This window comes from Passer domesticus, chromosome 9 (genome assembly GCF_036417665.1).
Source record: "Passer domesticus isolate bPasDom1 chromosome 9, bPasDom1.hap1, whole genome shotgun sequence".
Classification (NCBI taxonomy): Eukaryota; Metazoa; Chordata; class Aves; order Passeriformes; family Passeridae; genus Passer; species Passer domesticus.
The window spans coordinates 38,862,968-38,881,443 of record NC_087482.1 but is presented as its reverse complement, the minus strand read 5'-3'; the positions used below and the strand labels follow the sequence as shown (position 1 = coordinate 38,881,443).

Here is an 18,476-nt window from a genome sequence, read left to right as displayed (position 1 = left end):
CACAGTTATTTCCCAAAATATAAATCTAAAGTGGAAACTGACATAAATAGAGGGGATTTTTTGGTACTGACTGAACAAGTTGTTAGTCTGGGATACATGCCCCAAAAACACGACCCACCACTCTGAGAACTCTCTCCTTCCAAATAAGTTGTACTGTTCAAAGGGAGAAGACACTAAATACTAAAGAGCTGATCTGTGAACTGAATCAAACTTCCATCTTGGCTTTTCAGTTTCCCATTAGTGTTTTCACCCAGGCAAGACTTTTTTCTGGAAATTTCCCAGCAGGACGGTCTGGTGCTGTTTAGAATCCCAAATTAATACTTGGTTCATTGGTCATTTTTGTCTCCAGAGAATTCAATAAAGATCTAGAGATAGAACCTCATGCTACTAGGAGCAAGAGCATTAACGCCTTTGGCAGCAAGAACAAGAACAAAAAACCCAGACCAAGCAAAAACAAACAAAGCAACACACACACACAAAAAAAAAAAAAAAAACTCCACAAAACCAAAACCAAACAGACAAAAGGAAGCAGTTTGAGAGCTCAGATGAAGTAAATAGACCAAAATTACCAGTACTGGTGCTCACTTTGTAATGATACAGGAGTAGCACGCAGCACAGGCTGAAAGGGCACAGGGTCACTGCTCCTTCCTGTCCAACCAACTCAATCATCTGCAGGACAAAGCCAACCCCACAGCCCATAAATGTAAATGATGCTAAACCAAGAGGAGGAGAAGCGAGCAAGAATGTCTCAAAAATATTCAGCTGCCTGGCAAGCTCAGTGAAATGGGCTGATGTAAGTGAGACATTCCACTGAAGATAAATGTAAGGCTATGCAGTGGGGGAGAAATAATAATCAGTGCAGGAATGAAGTGAGAGAGTGCTGTTTAGAAAGCAGTAATGCAGAAAGACTCGAGTATTAGGGTGGATAATGAATTAGATGAAAGTTCATGCTGCAATACCACTGCAGAAAAAGACAATTGCTATCCTGGGCCACATGCACAGAGATACTGGAAGCAATAACTCAGTTTTAGACAGTTTTTGGCAAGCCTGTCACTGCAGTGCCACATGCTGTTTGAGGCCTATTACTCAAAAAAAAAAGTAAAATTAATTTTTAGCAAAAAATCTGAGACCTGGGGCAGAGGAGGGAGGGACGACAGGGGATGACACATGACACATTAAATGAATCAAAGCACCTTTAACACCAACTTTGTACCTTCCTATTCTGTGCTGGCTGGGGCAGCCTCAGCCTGGGCTGCTCAGCCCTGCCTGGCTGTGTCCTGGTGTTCTCCTTGTCACCCTCTCCAGTCTCCAGTGCCTCACTCCACCCTCCACCTCCTTGTTTCACACATCAATTTTCATAACAAGCCTCATAAAGAGCTAGATTTTAGAGCACTCAGAAATGGTGATCTTCAGGCAAGAAGTGCTCTCACAGCACAAGAGTGAAAGAGGAGGAGGTGAAGAGCTCCGTAAGGAACAAAGGGATGCTTTCACCTTCTGCCAGGCCCAGGGGAGCCCAGATGAACACCAGGATTTAAGTAACCAAGGGGCAGGTTTGAGAGGAGGAGCTCAGCACACTCAAGTGCTGGAAACAACACAGGCTTTGCTTGAGTGTCACTGCAGATCAGCTGTGGCTGAGAGCAGAGCACAAGGATCAGCAGAGAGGGGCACACAGCATTCCTGAAAAGCCCCAAAGCCCAGCAGGAAGCACCTTCACTGTGGCATGGGTGAAACCAGCCAGGAGCTGCACACTCCGTGGCCAAGCTCTGCCTTCCCAGAGCATCTCATCCCAGGAAGGCTCAGGCACAGAACGCTGCTCCCTTCCCAACCACTCTGCAACACTCCCATCCCCAGTGCTACTAATCCTACACTTATTACAAGCACTTCAATTACTGAGAAACACAACAAAAGCACTGTGCCTTGAAAGGCCAGAGAAAGCTGGTGTACAGCCTGCAGCCTGACAAATGTAATTGTTTTCGTAAGGATCATGAGAATCCTCCTGAAGACTTCAGCCCACCTGCAGGAAACAAGGGTGTTGACTGCTGCAGGTCCTCACTTCCCAGGCAGATTGCTTGGCTATTTAATTACAATACAGCTTTATACTTAGTCCCCACTTGACTCAGAAAGCCCCAGAATAGTCCTCAATACCCACAGAAAGTTTAATTACTCTAGAAAATAACTGCCCCCGGGTGACTTAATTCCAAAGAGTGCACATGTGTTCCACAGTTGTTATTTCTGTATTTTATGCTTCTTTTATGCTTTCACTGTGAACTGTAAGAATATTCCATCTCCCAGATAGCCTGTGTCGATGTTGAAAAACAGATTCACCCTTTTATGCAATACTTAAAAAGATTTCTTCATGGCGATATTGTGTTCTAGTTTGTCAACAAAAAGGAGATATTCGTATCAAAACAGATATCCTCTCTTACTCTAAGCAATTTAAAAACACATTAAAATAAGGAAGTTACTTTTAAAATAACAAATGCATTAAATATTGACAACATATCAGTGTTTGCTCTGTGACAACATTCCTCCTTCTATCCATGACAGGGATCAGCAAAGCTGCATCTTACAATTACAAAGGACTTCTATCAATACTGCACAGACTAACAAAAATGAGTTTTCCTCAAAAAAAAGCTGTTCACCATTAAACATACTTTTATTGCTATTCTTTTTTACATTCACCATACACACCACAGTCTTTGCTAGAGAAATCAGAAGTAAGTCTATTCATAAGAAAACCTCTTGTTGTCTTTCTTTTCTTAACCCCCAATTCATATTTTGTAAACAAGAAGCTCAAAGCAATCAGTTCCAGTCAGGCTTTTCAGCTTTGGATTTAAATCCTTTCATGACTTCTGCAAAACATGCATCAAAATTTCAGGGAGGGGGAGGAAGAGGACTCCTGACATTGTAATTTTCTCTGATGAACAAACTGATGCATTACAAAGAGGCATCCACACACCCAAGCTACTTGCCAAGTGACAACCAAATCCGATTTGAACACAGGACTTGAAATAGCTATAAAAAATGGTAACAACTATTAGAAAACATCATCTACTGTATGTGGTTAAATTTAAAGGTGCAGGAATATAAGGAGTGATGCAGAGCACACTTGGCAACTGATATGATCCATCTGAACATAGCATATACAAAGATCATCTTTGCTCACATGGACTGTATCCCTCTGTTTACTGCACTGCCCTGATGGGAAATAAAAGATACAAACACGAGATAAGAAGGTACTTTAAGCAGATCTGCTGAAATACCAAGAAACTGCAAGAAGCTTAGCTTCCAACTGAGATGGCTCAAGTCATTATCCTATTAAGATGGCTACTAGAATTTGCCAGGATTTTGGAAGCCCAAAACAATCAATCACCAAATAAAATAAAAATAAATAAATAAAAACTCAAAAACCAAACAACAACAACAAAAACCCCACAGCATACACAGAAAAGAGGCAGAGAGGCTGAGGCTTCCAAACTGAACAGCAGCAAGGGGCCAGAGCAGAGCCAGCCTCAGGGAGAAGAGATCAGGTACAAGACTGAGGCACAGGGATGGTGAAGGAGATTGGTGCAGTAGAGAAAACCAGTCCCAGACTCAGAGAAACAGGCTTGGAAACAAATCATCCCATCAGCTTTCTGATAGATACAAGACCAGCACAGACTCCGCTGTGGACAGAATCCTGGGAGCTGTGTGGTGGGGGAATGCAGCAGCAGGACCATTTCTGAGGGATGCTACACAGAAAAAACACAAAAATCTCTGGCACAGTCTGGTCTGGCTGGCAGACCACATTCAGGTGGCAGGTCTGACAGGTCAGCAGGACCACAGCACTGCTCACAAAAAGAAAATGTTTTGGGACAGGAACACAGCAGCCTTCCCTGGCTCCAGGAAGCTGGAGCAGAGGGCAGTGACAGGAACCAGGACTGCAGAGCAGCTCTGCCAGGGCACCCTGGGGACAGGGCAGGGATGGGAGCACCCAAACACAGGGCAGGGATGGGAGCACCCAAACACAGGGCAAACCAAGCAGCCACAGAAACACCACATGGACTGGTGTCCATGGGGCCAGGGACCAGGCATGACTTGCAATGGCACTGACCATTTTCTTACTAGGAACCCACTCTGTAAGTCTAAACACTACAATAACAAAAAAAGCCACGGAGCAGGAGGCTGCTTTTGCAATTTTTAGCCACTGTTGCAGTAGAGTGGTGTTAATGCAAAGGAAGCAGGCCCTGATTTAGCTGGAAACTCTCCACTGGAGAATCTTATTTTAAGCGTAAATTTATTAGAGCCCATTAAGCAACATGTGATCAATGACTATTCATTATTTTCAGTATAAGTAAGGAAAGGAAAAAGGTGCTTCTCAGGTCACAGTAAGGAATAGATCAAGTCAGGAAAGAAGAAATCCTTGAAAGAGCTGCAAGTTCTTAATTGCCACTGAGGTCCGAGGCAGCTGAGATATTCAGCAGACTCTGCATTTCTGCCCCTTAGAATTAGGTAAGTGAGAAGGTGTTACACACTCTTTATGTCATTCACAGGCAAGGGCCCTGGGTTGATGTAAGTTTATTTGTGCTATACAAAAGCCAAGTGACACTCAAATTGAGATTTAAGGTAATTTTGTTTATACTCCAGGTACAGACAATGCAGAATACGGGGGGGGAAGGGGGCAAGAAAATATTTTTAATTTTTTTAAAACTTTACATTTGAATAAATATTAGTGCTTTAAGAAAAAAAAATTAGAACTGTATAGCGGTGCCAGATTATGGTAATAAAAAGCTGTCACTATCGGAAATTTCACTTCTTGAAAATATATCTACTTTAATTTGCTTTTTAAAAGATGACTATGCCCTAGTAAAAAATCTGCAATTTCCAGCCAGCTACATTAATATTTCAACTTGGTAAATGATTATTTTAAAAAAGTTTTTAATAAAGTATCACTTGCAGCACGCCTTTTAATAAGATTACATTTCTATTTATGACGTTATAATACGTTGTATTAAAAACAAAAGAAAGATTACTGTGGGAAGAACAGAGATGTCTTTCTTCATTTTAAATTTAATTTAAAATGGAGGAAAAGGATTTTTCTTTTAAATTAATATTTCCCTTGCAGTGTTATGAATCCCAGCTTGTGCTATTGAATGAGAAGCAGGAAAGGAAACTTTATCATTTTTATGCAAACGCAAAGAAAAGTCAAAACTAAACTTCATTAAGCCTCATATACGCCTGTAAAGCCAAAACTTGCATCTTTGCATAGTCTAAGGGTAAAGGTCCTAAGCCAAGGTGCACATTCCTCCTGCTGAAGGGGAGGGTAACAAGGAGATGCTGTTGCTCTGCGTTATCACAGCCACCCCTAGGGCAGGTAAAGGGCAGAGCAAAGGAACAGAAATCATCCTCAAATGAGCTGCGCCAGTCAGAGAATAAGCAAAATATCTGTAGTGCCTGTCCATCCTTCTCACCCTTCCACCTGGAAGGCAGGAATGTCTTGCTTGCAGTGCCAACAGAGATAAACCTCCCATACCTGTTGGAATTTGTATTTTCTGATTCTGGGGAATGAGAGCAGCAGGAACACATTACAGCCTACAGTGGAAAGTCCCCTTCTCTGGCTCCCACCCCATCATGGAGCTCTGACAGCTGCTCTCAAAAACTGCTCTTACAGAGTCCTGCACAACGTGAGATACCACAGCATCCTGCAAAGACAGTCAGCACTGTCAGGAAAAACAGAGGTGCAGAGAAGACAAATCATTACCTGGTATCATCTGATAGCCATCAGTCAAAGCAGAATTAAAATGCAGGCTCAGATCTGAGTGCCAGTGGAATATTCCATCCAGGCAGTTGCACCAATTTGTCCTTCAAAGTTAAACCCAAGGTGATAAAAGAATTTCACAGGCTGCACTAGTCAGAAGGTGCACCCAGGCATTCAGCCACAGAAGAGACCCATAGCAGATGTACACAAAACAAAGGGATTTGGGTGGCAGAGGAGTAACATTATCCTGGAGAAGCATTTCTATGTATATTTTCCATATTGCAAAAGATTATGCTTTTTTTTTTTCCACTTCTATTAGGTCTAACTACAGTTTGTAGGAACCTTCTAGCCCAGACTCAAAATGAACCAAACATTTTTAGGCATTCAAAGACAAAAGTACACACTACAATAATCACAATATCCTGAAATGGGACTAAGGGGCAAAATCACCGTGTGAGTAGAAGCCAAACCAGATTCCAAAACCCTTTCTGAATAACTAAGAATTCCCAGAATAAAGTGAGAAAGTGTGCTTAGAAATCATTTATTCACATCAATATATTCTTGATAAAAATCAATGCTCATGATATACACCATTCCATGGAAATGACCTTTAAATAGCCAGCCTTGGACAGCAGGCCACAACCACCCTTCAGATTGGGTGGGGAGGGTGGGAGAAGTACAAAAAAAAGGATGTTCTTCACATAGGTCTTTACTGGTCCTTGACAGTCAACAAATTTATAACAGATGTGCCTCATTCTTGGTGTGGAGAAATGAGTGCTGGTAACTGTTATTGTCAGGACAAATCAATTGGAGCCATATGTCTGCAGCAGCTGACAGCATCATGAAAATCTCAAGCAACACACAGACATGAGGATGTTGCAGAAAATGGGAGCTTTCCCATTGTGTAAAGGGCTTTTGGGAGATGCCTCTTTCTTTGAGGTAGGTTTGTGGAAATTAGTTTATACATTTTTGATTCTTTCAAATGTTTGATTCTATGTGAGACTTCGCCCTCTCTTACCTATTGCCCAGGCAGCAGGTTATAATTAACAGGAGGCAAAATGCTACAAATTAATCATAGGATACACCTCATTAGGGTTCTTATTTTATCTAGATTAAACCAGAAACTGCCACAACTGAAAACAGGGAAGTTTCCAAACCTTCTCACCACCCTGTGCTCCCCAGCAAAATGTCAGGCATTATTCCCAGTGATAAAACCCAAGGGGAATGCACAACTCACAGCAAAAATGTAACTGGTGACAAAAAGGAAGAAAATGCAAGCAGCCAATTCTAACAAACTGAAGTTATGCTTTGAGAGCATTTCCTCCTACAGTGCATCTCCTAGATTTTTCCAGGAATACAAACTAGTTAGTGGCCATCAAATAGCTGTACTGTAAAACAGAGTAGTTAGCAAGCAGCTGCACAGTAAAACAGGACTGGACACAGTGGAACAGATCCATGGCCTTCTTTTTGGCCACAATGCTAGACTAAAGCAGCATAACATGCATTACAAGAAAAGGAAGTAACTAACATTGTCAAGTCAGCAGGGTCTCATGTAGGTTAAAATGTAATGCAAGTTCAGTGCCATAATTATCCACACCAAGCAATTTTTTTACTTTATTGACTATACTGCATTCCTGAATTTATGTCCTTGGGCTTAAATTACACAATATTATTGAAATATTATATGGCAGATATTATAATGCAGATATTGGTAGCCATGCAGGAGTTCTTGGTATTTCTCTGAACAGATGTTTCTCTTCAAAAAAAAAAAAAAAATAAAGCCTTTCTCCTACCAGTACTAACAAGGAGTCTGCCAGAACACAAGCATATGTATTTCTGAGTGAAATACACACAGAGAGCAAAACGATCAAGGCTTTCAAAGAACTTATTTTCCAAAGAACTGTTATTTAGCTCACTGGGATCCATCACTCCTGATCTATTGCACAGTGAGGAGGCTCCAAGAGCTGCATGTTCTCACTTTCCCTAAGCCCCTTCCCCATCCCTTCTCTACACCACAACCCACAAAACAAGACTTCTCCCATTTGGGTCACCATTTCCAGCTGGTCCAAGGTCCCCCTTCTGCAGCCCAGAGGCAGGAAGACAGTGAAGCTTAGAGGATTTGAACTGCCTTTTCCCTCTTGGAGAAAGAGTATCTCATTTTCCTCAGGAGTAACGGTGCAGGTAAGGGTGAGCAGCAGTGTCTGCTCCACCTCAAAACATGTAACAACAACCTAAAAGCACCAAAGTGAAAGTGCCACAACATCCAGCAGATCATCTTGAAAGCAACTAAAAAGATTTTAAGAACAAAACCTAGCATTTTGTTCCTGACTGTTCCCTGCAAGTAGAAACTGTGTTCACACGTCCCCGTGGAAGGCTGGCTACGGCCGTTGTACGAGGTTTGGTTTGAATGCTTAATGTTTTCCCAGCCTTCCAGACCTCCACCAGGGCAACTGCAACAGAATCTACTGCAGTTTTTCACCCTGTTAAGAACTGACAGGGCCACAGTACTGACTGCCACAAGCTGTAAGAAACTCCTGAAACTTGGGGCACCTGCAAAACACATCTGCCTCAAACATCAGCCTGATAACATGGGAGTAACAGGGCAGAATCCTCTGGTCTGTGCTTTGCAGGAGGTCAAATCGTAATTTAAATAATCCCTCCAGCCTTAACTTCCAGTTATTTTGTACTCAGGCAGGCATGTGGGAATATATCATGTCTCAGTCTTGTCAGGAATAAGAGGGAGGAATAATCAGAACATACTCAAGACTTTTTGTGAAGAAGCCACACAGATAAACATTTGGCACAGGGAAAACACCATACTTGTATTAAGAAACTCATCCATACATCTGCTACAATCAAATTTTCCTATCCTTGGATGTGGAAGTTTCCATTACTTGTGCTGGGGCTCAGGCTATTTAAGAAGTCATTTTCCCTCTGTGTTCTTTTGTTGACATATGATTTCAATGCTTTACTGCTGTATTAATCCTATTTTGTCTTTCAGATAATAAGGATATTGTTGTTACTAAGTACTATGCTAATTGTTTTTGTCTAATATTAAAAATACATTGCACTGCCTTATTCTAATTAACTTGAGATTATTATTGAAATAATGGTTTTATTATTTTACCACTGGCTTTTTACTGCCTTGGAGTCTTAGTTGTACTGAAGCTATTATGACTTTGTAGCAATTGACTAACTACAATTATTCCATTATCCAGCTTCTAACATTTAATTGGGTGAGTGCAGAAAATACTTTCCTATTACAAGATCTTTGCTTTCTGATTTATTAGAATTAACCTTCAACATAGAGACTAGACTCGGTTTATTTTTCCCTCTTCTCAAGAAATATCATATGAGGATCACCATAAGCTTCATTTGATTTAATTAGGAGGGGGGAAAATTCAAAATATGTTACGAGATTTATATTGATGCCCTCCAGCACACATTGTTCACTGCACACTTTATGTAAGACTTCAATAGCCAACACACTAGCCTCCTCCCCAGACAATCACACACTGCAGGGCAGGGCTGTTAAATGTCATTAGCATGAATTACTTCTTATATTGATCTTTGTTGCTCTGTTTCTCCTCCGTCCATTCAATGCGTTGCAGAGTTCAGATTTAAGTTTTAATTGAAATACTTGGAAGCCTTCACAGCTTACCCAGGCTGCATTTTTCCTGGCGTTCCAGCCACAGAAACCCATCAGGTTTCCCCGTGCAGCACCAGCAGCAAAGCTTGGCTCAGCGGCAGCTGAGGAGCGCTTGCTGCTGGTTCTACTCTGAGAGGCTCCAAACCAGACCATTCCACTTGGGGTGCTCCTCCTCACAGTGGCAGGCCTGTTACTCTACCAAGCTGCCTTTTAAGCCAGGACTAAGTGATTGGCATGTCAGGAGACAGCTCAGCCTCAGGTGCCAAGCAGGGCTGGGCAGGCACCAGCTCTTGGCGGAGGCGCTGGCACAACGAGCGCCGCGCACAGAAGGTGCCTGAAGAACTGCACGAGCTGGCAAGGGAGAGCAGAATATCAAAATGTTTGTGGCCAGTCTGAGGACATTTCTCATCCTCTGATGTGTGAATAGCTAGTTTAGAATCTGGGCACAACCTGTGCTTTTGTGGACAGTCTGCTGAATGTGGGGGGGAAGGGAGAGATTTTAAAAAACTAATCAGTAAGCAAACAAATAAACCAACCAGAATGACTGAAGGCTAAAGAGTGCTGCACTTTGAACTCCTACACCCTCATTTCCAGCTTTTATTGGCATTAAGTTAGGTCATTAACATTTTATCAATATATTATGTGTATATAATGTTACTGAGATTAATGGACACAGGCAATGCTGCTCCCAAGGCAATCAGAGTTCTGTAATAAGTAATATGCTTGCTCTTCCAACAGGCTGCTCACTGGTAGGGATGCATGGATTTTTAAACAGCTCAAAGTTTAATATGTTAGAATTAAAAGTGTGACCACACTGCAGAATTAACTTTAAAAGAACAGATAACTTAACCAAGATTAGTATGCTGCTCCCAACAATCGAAGTTTTGAAACCCAAGTAGTTCAGACTTCAGCGTATGCTTTAAGTCGATATGTATTGAACTCCAGGCCTCTGCTGCAGCTGATTAAGGACAAAGAAAGGACACGACACAATGCTACAGGAATCTTTTTTGTGTTCCAGAAGAAAGAACATTGCTCATTTTTATTAAGTCTTAAACTTTCTGATATCTGGCTACCTAATACCAGGTATGTTTACTGCCTCCATTGCTGGATTTAAACTTCAAGTACGTAGCCTCAATTGTCATTCTGCTCATCTGCTCTCATTAGATGCTGCTCTCATTTAGCAAATATTCAATTATACAAGTTTTATTAGAAGCCCAGCCAGAACCCTACCACCTTCCTTTTCTCCTCCTCCTCACTCTCCATCCTGCTGGTGTAGGAACACTCTTATGAAATATTTTTAAATTTTATTATTAGGATAATTTGTGTTTGCCTAAGGGACACCCTGAAGCTTAGTAAGGTGAAATGGAAGCAGTTAACTATTTAAAGCCCCCCAGCAGCACTAGGAATTTACATAATAGGAAGAAGACATAAGCTCCTATCTCCTGGTTAACTTCCAAATGCCCCTACAAAGGAAGGGAACATCTATAGTCATGGTGATACAGCATGGAAGGAATTTCATGTCACACTGTAACAGGTGTCAGCATGATGTATTAGCTCTTTCTCAAAAGTCTTACAGATGTCTCTGCTTTGACCACCATACACATTCATGGAGAAATTTAATTCAAAACCCCAGGTGAGGAGACTCACCATGTTACCAGAAATACTTACTTTACACGTTCTTTTATGACTACCTTAACAGCAGGAACAGTCTCCTCATTCCCGCAATACTTGGTGACAGAAATGCTGAGCAGGCTGTGAAACCTCACAGAGAGCTGTTAATCAAAGCTTCCTAAATAACAGACCACAAATATATAGCTCATTTTATCCAAAAGTGCCTGCACACCCCACCTGCACTCCTCCTCACAACCCATCCAGGCACACTGGTCCATGCTGAAGGAACAGGCTGATCCCATTTTCTTATGCAACTTCACACAACCATTTCCAAAACTATCTCATCACTGTCCAACTTGCCTACAACTCTGCCAACTAGCTTTTTCATACTTCTCCTCCACTGCTATGTCCCATTATATTGGCAGGGAAGCAGAGAATAGACCTAGCTTTCAAGTTCTCAAAATTCTTGCTTGGGAGATAAAACGGGATACTTCCGCCCCTCTTTAACACCCTAGCCCCATTTCTGATTCACAAGCTGCATTCCCTAAAATGAATCACATTGGATAACAAAGGTTCCCACACTGACTCAGATAACTTGGAAGAGTTATCTGAGAGTCTTCCCCCTCAATGTTTTTAAAGGCTGAGTTTTAAAATAGCAGTTCTGTTTAACTTATGATTTTCCTAAAGGTTCAAGAAGAGTTTAATTAGTGAATTGACTGATTGTACTAAGAACCTAAATTCCATCATCAGCACATCATGTTCTGAGAAGCTTTTCTTCAAAAAGCATTGTGAAAAATCAGATTGGGCTTCTGAAAACATTCCTTGTATTTTAAGAAATTACCTCAAATATTTTGAGAAACTATCTCAAAACCCTATCCAGTATAACAGTGATTTAAGGAGATCCACACAGGACTGAAATCAGCACTCAGTAATTTTATCATCACAGTTAACTCCCAGATAATGCACAAGTACTTTTTCTCCCTTCTCTCAAGGAATGAAACCCCATTGCCTCTCCCCCTTCACTGTGCATCTGACATCCCAGTGGTGGAGAGAAGGTCACCAGCATCTGAAATCACAGCAAACAGCCACATAATTTTTTCTGCCTTGTCCATCATAATCCCTAGACTCCTTACGATGAAGGAACGAGAACTGAGCAGAAGCAATCAGTCACTGACAATGAAATGTCTCTCCCCTGTGATCATAATGACATAGTATCTAAATCTGTTCATCACAGCATAGGTGTGTTAAAAATACGCACAGATGTGTCTTTCACACCACCACGAGAAAGAGACTCCCCCTGTATTTGCTACATTATGAGATGATACCAATTTGCATTTATGTTTTGATTACATCTGACTGAATTCTAAGATGTTCAGCAATTTGTGATGGATAAAACCTGACACCATCAAAAGAAGTATGAGCTTTGCCACTGACATCAACATGGACCTGATTTATCCTGAGTGCTCCGATATGCAAAGCTTTAAAGAAGCAGAGGAGCAGGCCATAGTTTGTTCTATTTTAAAAAAGAATAACCCCAGATGAATCTACAGATTTAGACCATTAGGAGCAGAATTCCCCAAACCATTGTTATACCTGAGTCAAAGTTTACTGCATTACAATTGAATGGTATTTCAGTGCTGTGCCTTATGTAAAATGTCACAGACTGCAAGTGCAGCTGGGGCTGCCCTCCATACCTCCAGCCCTTCTGCCTTTCCACACACCAGGCTCCTCTTCAAAGTCTTGAAGGATTTTGCATTCAGTGCCAGTTGAGGAAACAGCAGAGGCAACAGTGGTTTTTATTAACTAAATCTTGAGTCCCTGAGGCCACCAATTTATCACAGCCAGGGCAACTTTGCTATCCTGGTACTTACTTGCAACATTCCAGGTTAACTGTAACTCACTTTTTAGAATGTGTTCAAAGCATACTGCCCTGATACAGCATCACACGCTTAACCACCATGTAGGTCCAGTTTTGATTAGCTGCACAAATCCTTTGGGAACATGAGCCCAAGGTCAGGCAGACTAACAGCACATTTGGAACATTTCTGTTTAACTAGGAATAAAAAAGATTAAGGTGGATATGCAGCATGTCACATATCTTACGTCGGTACAAGAGAAGGCTGACAGACTTTTTCAGGAGCAAGATCTTCAGAGATATATGGGAGCTCACCTGGTATCAATTTACCAATTCAAGAGATGAGATGTGTTATGTGCTTCCAAGAATAACAACCTTTCAAATTCCCTCTGCTGTCCCCTAAATAAAAATATTTATATGTATTTTATACATATATACACACATCTATGAGGCATTCCCTCATCTTCCTTTACTATATTTTTCAGCAGTGCCTTTGGCAAGAGGCAAGGACTGGAATGGCTTGAAGTTCTGCTTTTTCTTTTTGCTTTTCTAGCCTCCAAAGAATTTTTCCCTACTCGGACAAATACACGCTCCAGAAGAGCACCACCCTGATTGCCCCAGCCAGTTAGATCCATTCAAGCCTAATGTCTTGCAATTGCTGGTCTTATGACTGAATCCACTTGTCAGGCAGAGAGCCAAAACTGCTCCTCTCTGATAGCCCAACATATCACCTCTAAAATCCAATATATATGCCAGTTTCTGAGACCTGAATCAATAATTGTCATCAAGAATTCAGTGCCACATTGGACTGAGCAGCTCAGCTGATGTCCAAGTCTTGTGTCACCGTGAGAGTGCTGATGATCAGGAGTCAGCAAGGTTCAGCCTTGGGTCTAACTCCTCCTGTGCTGAGTGCCCTGTGCTGCACCCACCACCCTTCTGCCCTCCCTCCCAGGTATCCCTGACCTCCTCAATCTCAGCCTAAATAATTCTGCAATGTTCCCTGTCCCCTTTTTCAGCTCACATATAAGCATTAAACATATTTTTGTAATAAGCACAGGGAACCCTTTCCCAGGTTTAAATTTAATGTTCCATTGCTTAGCCAAGTTTCAGTCCTGACTTCTGAGGTAAAATAAAAACCCCATGAAGATTCACATATCCTGGAATATTTAAGAAGGTGGGAGTTAGTTAATGAAGAAGAGTTTAAAAGGCAATTAGAGAGGCAGAAACTGGACATCTGCTGGCACAGCAGTGCCTAAGTAAAGGGGAAACAACTTTTCAATATAGTTTGGCAACATCATAGGGAAATTATTTTCATTAATAAAAACAAAGTCAGAGATTCTGAGCAGATTTTAGCAACGTTCATGCTGAAGTCACAAAATGTAGGCAGCACTCTCCTCCAAGTCACAGCATCGATCCCATTCCTATGGGGCTTTACTTGTACAAGCCTAGGCAGAAGGGTTACCCTGTACCAGACCTAAAGCTCAGCATCTTTAGAAGCTGCACTGCATTCATTTCCATCACAACAGCTCCTGGAATAACCACTGCCATTGCTGTTACCTCCAGTGTGGATTCTTGTTCTGGAATAAGACCATTTAAATGGGATACTGGTACAAGAGCAGCAGCATAAATAAATCAGTAAAACTGTATTGTTTCATTTCCTTGAGTGGCCTTTAAAATGATAAAAACCTTCTTGTCCTCCAGAAGACAAGAAGCTGGTGTCATTTTTTAATACATTATGTACACAGAATATTTCTGTTTGGACACTCAGACATGCAGAGAATGCTTCTTAAACAAAGCTTCAGCAGCTCAGACTCAATACACAGAACAGCTGTATTCTATTAAGTATGGAATATAAATATGTTTTTCTATTTACAAAGATACCATGTCAAACACACTCCTCTGTCAGGTAACAAACACATGGAAACCAAGGTACCTAACTGGGCTGGGACATCTGTAAAAAGCCTGTCTGGAGAATAAGCTTATTTATGAGACTAAAACCTTCAAAGAATATCTCAAGTAAGTTGGTGAGAAAATTAGGACAGCGGAAAAAAACCCTGGGATTTTTTTTCCCTAAACAAATGGCTTCATATTTCAAGCAAGCACAGGAGATGCTGGGGGGGCTGGTGACAATCATCACTGATGCGAATGATGGGATATGTCAAGGAGAGAGAAATGTCATGTGGGAAATGTAATTAGCCACCATAGAAGGGGGCTGACACCTCCCCACCACTCACATGCCAAAAAGCCCAAAATAAAAGTACAGCTCCTATTCACTCATTTGCTGTTTGATATTCTAGCACCAGATATAATTATAAACACATTGACTTTCTTGAAGCACCACAGCATTCCAGTTCCTTCCAGCCCAGGTATTATCTGAAGGCATTTAATGGGAAAGGATCAACTGATCAAGTGCTCCAAATTCATTTGGGTTACTCCACAATAAATCACTTTCTTTCCTCATCAGGGTAGCTAAGAAGGCGAAATGTGTCCATAACCATGAAATTTAATAGATTCTTCCTGTGCAATAGCTTTTTAGACTCAGCTGATGTTACCCACTCATTAACATTGTCAGATCATGTAAGCATCTTTAACACCAACAACAGAGTGACAGCTATACTTACTGCAATAAAATCCCTGGCCAAATTTTCTGATGTAGATTCAACAGGTTTGCAGGGAGAAATGTCCCTGGCATCCTCTGCATCTGCTCAAAAGTACCTGAATGTGACACACTCTTGTTTCCATTCCAGGGTGCAGGGCAGTGGAGGAAGAAGGGAAAAACCACAGATGCTGACCTTTCAGAGATAAGCTGGAGGTGTGGGGAGAACTTTTCCCCAGGTGCTTAGGAGGAATCCTGGAATCAAGGTTTGCACACAAAGCAGACGTGCTGCCATGACCTTAAGCGGGAGTTGAGGTGAGGCCCCCCCACTGCAACTCCACATCTGATAGTGGGTTCAAGCTCTGTAATCCCCTGTCCTAAGCCAGTTCCCTGGCAGACCCACTGCAACCTAACAGGTTTAATAAAGTCAGCATCTCCAGCACCTCGAGAGGATTAGTTGCCATCATCCTCTCCCTGCCTCCCTTTCCTGATATGCTGAAAAAAATGAGGTTTGAACAATCTCCTGAAGGCTGGGCAGGTAAGCAAACCCTCAAATCACCAGAATATTGGGTGCACTAAACCACCTCCTGGCTTCCTCAAAGTGTCAGCTTTGCTAACCTGTGGTGTCCCCAGTGCTGGACAGATTTCTGTGCAAAAGACAAGATACATCTTTCCCACATCCCATTTCCCCTGGCTGGACTAAAAGATATCCTTAATATTATCTTAGAAATATGCAGAAAATGGTTCCTTTTCACTAGGCACAGTAATATATGCAGAAGGGGACATGTTCCACCTTCCACAAGTTTACAGCCTAAATAGTTCTAAAGCAAGAGGCTTATTCAGAGCTGCCCAAAAGCCATGAACAAGCCCAGGTTCTCAGATTTCCATTAAAGCAACTAAGCCATATCTTCACCCTTGAGACACCTTCTTCCTCAAGAACAGCCCATGCTGCACAAGAACACAAGACTTCTCTCTCTGAGCCTTGGTCAGATCCACCTGTCAGACACTTCCTTGACATCCCTACAAAACAAAATCCCATTGAGCTGGGTATTGCAGCACTGGTGATGCTCCACCACAGAGCAGCTCCAAGCCCTGAACGCCGTGGGGCTCTCACAGAGCTGCTCCTGCTGTGATGCACAAGGAGAGCCACGAGGGAGGGGAACTCATGCATAGCCACTTTCAAATGTCATGTAAGTAGGCTCCAGAAGCACAAGGAAGAGATAATTCAGGCAAAGGTTGTTCTTAAAAGGTGCCTATAGTTTTTATCTCTAGAAAAAACCTGTGTGGAAAGGATCTAAAATATTCTTCAAATGCTTCAGAGCTCATGTAGTTGGGTTAAAGGTACAACTTCAATACAGTGGTATGCAATCTCTTTTTCCCTTTTTTAAATAGGGACCTTTGACTATTGTTTCTACACTTTTTCTCCTCCATCCCTTACTACATATCTCTACAAACATTAGTTGATTTCTTCAAGTTTACTTGTATGGGGTCATATTAATTTTTAAATAATGCAAGGAAAAAATGACTGTAAACAATGTCCTTGTAAATACATTTGCCAAGAAACTGATTACATGCATCCATGCAACATGCATCCAGCCATAAAAACTAGTTCTTGAATGTGACCTGAGAAACTTGAAATTATACAGCAACTCTGGTTTGGTTTTTTGCCTTTTTTTTATTGTATAAACCAAATTGCTCTGTTTAAGTTCTACTAACTAAGTTCTATTGTTTTTAGGCAACTTGTTATTCAGTGGACATAAATGTGAGCAATTGCCTTTCAAAATGCTGCGTGCTCTGACAAGACCACAAGCAAATACACAGTCCCCAAAGATTCAGGGGCCTTTGCAGTCCTATTAATTGCTGGAGGAAAGCAACCATATGGCAAGAGAGTAGCATGCTCTATGAGTTGCACAGTGGGAAATATGTAGCTTACTGGGAACTTTTTTATAAAGGGCAAAGGGAAAAAAAGACAGAAGCTGCTAAATCTATAGATTATTCATTAGAAATTCTGTTATAGACTAGTGCATTTCTAATTATGGAGGTTCATTAAAGAACAGGGCTTTTTCTAGATAAACTAGAAAACTTTCATCCTTCTCATTACAAGAATAATTGAAATCTTGTTTCTATTAAAGTTTAGATGGCTTTAAATACCTTTCCTTCAAAACTCTAACAGCATGTAATTTAATGCTTACATAGGCAACAGAATTCAAATTACATGCTTGCTACTTGACAGGCACTACACCTGCATGGTGCACACAGCCTCAGGGGCACACCTGAAGTCCAGATTCCAAAGCAGTTGGATTTGAGCCATTTGCTCTGGGTGTGGGAGCCTTTGGGCTCCAGCAAGGCATGCTTTCCTGGCACAAGTAAAAGTTCAGGCATTCTCGAAGCTCTCCCATTCCATTCATTCCTCTCCCTGCTCAAAAAAACCCACTTGGGCTGGTGCAGCTGCCTGTGGGTTCAAGTGGGGAACCACATTTAGGCCAAAAAAAGCCTTCAGCAAAATAACAGTTTTCTTTAATGGCTGTGTTTAGTTGAGCTCATTTCATTGACTGGGGTCACTTTGGGGGCCTGTAAACATCACATGGTGCCAGCACAAGGGAAGAGGAGGCAGCAGCAGAGGGAACATGCACTGCCTCCATATCAGAAAGGCTGCAAACCGTGCTCTCAGCAGGTATGTGAGTGACTCCTGTCTGCATTTCCTGAACAGAGAAGAGCTCCCTACAGCTTCCTAGCAGCAATCCCAGCCATGACAAGTTCTCAAGACAAAAGCTGACCCTCACAGAAGCCACAGATTTAAACACAACCCCCAGCACACAGGTACAGACTCACCACGACACCCCTGGATATGTGCAACAGCAGGAGCAAACAGACATGGGGATTTTATAAAGCCTTTCCACACAACCATCTCTATTGGGGCTGTACAGAAGTATAAACAGAGCACATTCCCCCCCATCTCAGTTTGCCTCACAACTGCAGCATCCTGCTTGAGCTCCGAGGCCAAGTGAGCACTTGTCTGGGGTTCACA

General features: G+C 41.8%; 1 protein-coding gene and 1 long non-coding RNA gene across 3 annotated transcripts in view; one reads left to right on the top strand and one right to left on the bottom strand.

The window, feature by feature from the left end:
• The window catches only part of PTPRG (protein tyrosine phosphatase receptor type G), a 391,280-nt gene that overhangs the window by 314,395 nt on the left and 58,409 nt on the right, over positions 1-18,476 (bottom strand). The gene's annotated exons all lie outside the window — the stretch shown is intronic.
• Positions 3,992-15,674, top strand: LOC135307488 (uncharacterized). The gene is made up of 3 exons (XR_010368213.1): positions 3,992-4,118; positions 4,329-4,491; positions 15,600-15,674. It is a non-coding gene; the product is annotated as an uncharacterized LOC135307488 (long non-coding RNA).